General features: G+C 31.9%; 1 long non-coding RNA gene across 1 annotated transcript; it reads right to left on the bottom strand.

The window, feature by feature from the left end:
• Positions 1 to 1,071: 1,071 nt before the first annotated feature.
• Positions 1,072 to 4,682, bottom strand: LOC128212788 (uncharacterized). The gene is made up of 2 exons (XR_008257615.1): positions 4,573 to 4,682; positions 1,072 to 1,488 (listed from the first exon to the last, which is right to left on the bottom strand). It is a non-coding gene; the product is annotated as an uncharacterized LOC128212788 (long non-coding RNA).
• Between the last annotated feature and the right edge of the window lie 785 nt (positions 4,683 to 5,467).

The raw sequence follows: 5,467 nt of genomic DNA, 5'->3' as shown, positions 1-5,467 counted from the left end.
GTCAGTGATCCAGTTTGGAGATTCGTTGGTATTAAACAAATATTTGTTTTTTACTAAAGCATCGTGTGGACCTCGGGAATTGATCAGACATAATACGAGACTCTGTCAAAGTTATATGCTCGCTTTCATTTTTTTTCTTTTTAATTATTTAATCTTTAGTGACCATTAGGCCTAAACAAGAGTTTTTGTTACTTATTTGTTGAAATTCACAACATATAACTAGATAGCGTGTTAGTGGCGTATCCTTTGGCAGTTCTAGGCACATTCAATCCCCTTTTTAGTCTTATACCTATTCTCGTCTTACCGAAAAAGTTTTGCTAAAATGAACAAGATAACTAGATAATTATCGCGATAATTAAGTTGTTAACACGAAGCAATTCGCGAACGTAATCTTACGGCAGTTATATGCCACCATACAACATACAAATGCAATCTTCATTGTAATATTAAAATGGTATTACCAATTGTGAATTAAGGCTATAAGAAGTTATTTTTGAGGCCCATATGTTTTAAATGATTTAAAGTTGCACTCTAATAGATTGACCGCTTCGACGCTAGTTTTGTCTTTGAATGAGCCAGTTTTTGTGTTGATGTCTGGAAACTAGTATTAGACTGCTGACAAAAGATCAGATCGCAGTTATTTATATTTACTTTCGTAAATTTATGCTTAATTGCTTAGAGCAATACTAACGCTTTATGATTTTTTCGGCGGTTTTCCAAAACAATTGAGATCTCTTCTGTTGTGAGTTATCTTATAAGACATTGATACCAATATTAGCTGATTCTGAGATAAAAACTAAAAAAAAATCAATATGTGAGAGTGCAGCTTAAAAGGGTCTATCTTTGCTTTGCATTTCAATTATTGACACATCATACATAAACATGGTAAAAAGTGTTAACACTTGAGGTCGAGTAATATCATTCGTTTTGACTTTTTGCAAGTCTGATAAAATGTCATTTTAGAAGCTATCACTTTGCTGCGAGCTGTGGTTATGTTAGTAAATCGTACATTTGTAAACTCGTTTTTTTATAACACCTTATTTAGTTAATACAAATTGAACACAAATTACAATAAGTATGGTATATTTATTAAACAAGGCATTTTAAAAATAACAAATTAATATAATTTTCATTAATTGGCATCACAAAGTGGAAATGAGTTTGGCAGAATTTATTTTATTTCCATGTCTGGAATTATAAGACTGATCTATAATTTGAAAAGTTTATTGATTACACTTGCTGAAACAACTCATGTAGCCCCCAGCACATTCGCCCAAACAGTTCGAAAAGTCCTCAAAATCTTCGAGTTGACGATGTGTCCCGTACAACCATTTGCACTGGACGTCACAATACTCGACGTTTGTTGCACACATGCTCAAGCACGACTTGACTCGTGGATTCGATCTCCGTATTGCTTGCTGTGCCATTGTCTGGCAGAAAGCCACAAACAGCATTGTGGAAAGGACTGTGAAAACTGTCTTGAACATTCTGAAAACACCAACAATAAAGTTGTTATTTATGGGTACTATTTAGTTAGATCTTGTAGCAGCCTTAAACAGCCGTGTCTAGTTTAACATCGTTTGTTATATCACCAGGAAATAAATAACCCTATGGCGTCCTGCAATAAATATTAAATACGAATGCACTTAAAGTGAATTTTAATATAAAATAATCTCCGTGCCTTAGACTGGTGTAAACACATCGAATATCATCTAAAATACAAACAATATCCTATATCAAATTGCAATGTTGATGATTTGTGTCTGTAAATGTCACTTAAACTGTCATTCGGAACTCCTCGGACATTTTTATCGAAAATAACCTCGTATGTATGCCGGTACATCAGTTGAAGTAATTCGTATTTTTTTTTTAATTATATCATTAATTGAATGTAGTGTTTTAGAGTTGTATTTATTGATCTAAGTTTAAATTGATTGCCATTGAAGTGTATTATTGCAAACATAATTAAGATTCCAAAGAGTTAAGTCATACGTTTAACTGCTAAAAAAAATACTACGCGATCTACTTGCAGCGGACTTAAACGTACCACTTTTTGAGTATGTAAACCGTCCAAATATGTCACAATTGGCCGAGGAGTTCCTAATGCATAATTAGTGACGTAGTTTGAATCGAGGTGATAACTCGTTTGATACACCGAATTGAAAATCGGGAAGGGGGGCTTCAAGTAGATCTTTACTCTCTTACTTAGACAGTATTTATTTAATCACATAACGAAACAAATATTTCTTCAATTCTTATTTATAGTCTGATTTACTATGCAACGATAATGAATCGGCCAAGTTTGATAACTAAGTCTGATCGCGCAAATAACTCGTGACGTATATGGCCCTTACATTATCAATATCTGACCAAATGTACTGCGTTCGATCTCACCACTTTTCAACAATCGTTACCAAACTTTTTAAAATGTTTATTAGTAAAATTTATCAAAATGCAGGATAATCAATCGAATCGCACTACAATTCTAGCGTTAGAAAATATACCAATATGTAACACGTTGCCATGTTACGGGTATAATATCATGGCAAAGAATTGTTCAAAGTTATAGAAATTGTTTTAAACTTTATTCATCTTATTTTCATGAATTGGCTTTACTGATGGCTCCGTTGTTGCCGACATAACAAGATGTCACTGCATAGTTTGTAAATATTCCTATACGTTTACGCTCAAATAACGAATATAATTTAAAACCAAAAACAAATATACCTTAATGTATTATTGAGGAAATAAGGCCACACCAAGTAAATATTTCGTTCCGCTGATATACCGCAATATATTCGTAAATTTGTAAATCTTCCTACACAGTTTTATAGAGTTTTGTTAAGGGAAGTAACCGATGCGTGTAGTTTTATTCTGTATATCAACCGGTTTATTATTGGTGTAAATCAAACTGTCGGCTTCCGGTAAAAATGTTTCGTATTTTTTAACTGAGGTAAAATGTTGTTTTACCACTGAAATAAAAACTCAACGTCGATGATTTCTTTAAAAACAGTTAAACAGTTCTCAGTCATGTTACTGTGAAATGTTTGTCATGATGATAGATTCACAAGTTACCGCTAGTCCAGTCTTTTTTTTAGTTTTAAAGCCATTATCTGATTCAAGGTGTGATACTCATGACTAGAATTTGATCTGATGACGTCAATGATGTAAATGACAGTGTAACTACACAGGAATATGTTTCATTGTTTGGTCTTAAATCATGTTTCAATGTAATTTTTGTCAGAATACTGACAAAACAAACAATTGCAATGAATAAAAAAAATGTTAACCTACTTTGGTGTCTTTCTTTTACAACACACTCTGTGGTAAATAAAGACCGTGTTCAAATGGGTTAAATTGCTATTTTAGTATGTAAGCTTTCTTCTTTATACGGATTTTAAGGCCCTTTTCCTTCTTCGCCCGTTTTAGTTTTAATAAAAAAAATACAATTTCTTTCCTCTCTCGCTCAATTTTGTTTTGGCAAAAAATATTAATTTGGCGTTGCCTAATGAATAAAAAAAATAGTAGCATTAAGAAATCTTTTAGTAAAGTTTTTCATTTTTTCTGAAAAGAATGTGAAAATAGCATTTGTAAAGCACGTATTCATACTAACTAGCTTTAGTTGTACTTTTTGTTTAGTCAAAACCAGTACGTGCTAAAATAATATTTAAAATTGATATCTGATGTATATTATTGTATAAATTATACTTTCTTCATAGTATTCGTTAGTATATCAAGAAATAAAAACATATTAAAATGATGAAATACAAATGTTCTTTAATGTCTGTGAAGATTTCTATTAAATATATATAAATCGTATGTTACATATTGATTTAGTTATATAAATCTGTCATTACGTGCAAGTATGTCTGCGAAATTTCAACATAATTAAAGTAAAATTAATATCATTAAACTATAGTTCAGCTTTTCAATAAATAATTTTCATTTATGTAAGCGAGCGAACTTACTAACATTTTTTTCCTGTAAATGTTAACCGCCTTTTATTGATGACATTTTTACCTAATATTTTACCCAAGTATGTATGAACGTTTTAGTGAATAAGAAAAAAAGGAAATTGTTACTATTGTGAATATACTATTTACTCATCAGTATTACATTTTGAAACTTAATTATAATGTCAATATATATAACTTATTATTTATGAAATATATATGATTTCATGATCTATGTTCCCTGTTTGAGGGTGTTTCCATACATTTACTCCATATCAGAACGGTAACAAGTAGGCGAAACTGAACCGTTCAATAACTAGTATATAATTTAGATACATTATAATGTTTTTATCTTATACCCCATGATAGTTATTGAACGTTATCATTGCCAAAAAAGTGTAGAACAATTACGTCAGCCACTACACTCGTAATTGAAGCGCTCGTGTATGATCTAAATTACTCGAGTTTTGGGTGCAGTAACTATTACCTATATAATTAATATTCGGCATAAGTTGTATACTTATTAGAAACAATGAATCAAGTTTTGGATTAACTATTACCTATTTATTTATTATTCGTCACAAGTTGTAAACTCATTTGAAATGATAAAAAGTCCCACCTGTGAGTGATGTGTTACTGTCCTTCACTAGTGTCAGCTGATGGAATGTGCCTGCGGCCTTTGACTCAAAGCTCCCATAAAGTAAAAGAACGGCTGAATGTCCATGTCGGCTCTATATATCCTAGCAAGCTCTGACGTTAGCAAGGACACTCCTTGAACAGGCACACAACCGGTTACTGTTTCATGGTCACGTGACAAACAGCTATGAAATAATGCCAAGCATTTTCCAATCCTTCTATCGGTAAGTGCCGTCAATAGAGGATGTGCGTTAGCTTATGGAAGAAAACAGACAATCTGTTACTTGAATTTAGATTCCATACGGTCATTGAAAGAGCGGAAAAGCTACCATTAATATTTTTGTCAATAAAACCCCAACCACTTGTTGGAACAATTAGTTATTTGAAATACAAGCTAATGTACTGCGCTCTTGGAACTAAAAGCATTGGGGAAATTATTACTGCATTAACCTATCAAAACAAAACAAACATGTTTAAAAGTTTCCTTGTCACGATACTTCTGTACATGAAATGGGTTTCTTCTGCATTTGGTAAAATGTAATGCAATTTTCTAAAACTAGTTGGTTTTATTTCAAAGAAGTCTCTGTAGATCTTTGTAAATCGAAATGATGTTATGCTGCTTAACAGAACAACAAATCTAAACAAAAAGGATGTGGTAAGTGTTTAATGTCATGTTACATACAAGCGCGTAGTAGTTTATCTCTTAAATTCAGCGCAATAGTTCGTGAGTTTGGTTATGTTTGCTATACATGTTGTTGGTGTTGTTGTTGTTGTTGTTGTTGTTGATGATGATGATGATGATGATGATGATGATGATGATGATGATGATGATGATGATGATAACTGAAAGATAATTCATCTGGTAAAACAATTTCATT

Source organism: Mya arenaria, chromosome 13, assembly GCF_026914265.1.
Source record: "Mya arenaria isolate MELC-2E11 chromosome 13, ASM2691426v1".
NCBI lineage: Eukaryota > Metazoa > Mollusca > Bivalvia > Myida > Myidae > Mya > Mya arenaria.
This window is presented reverse-complemented; position numbering and strand designations above follow the sequence as displayed.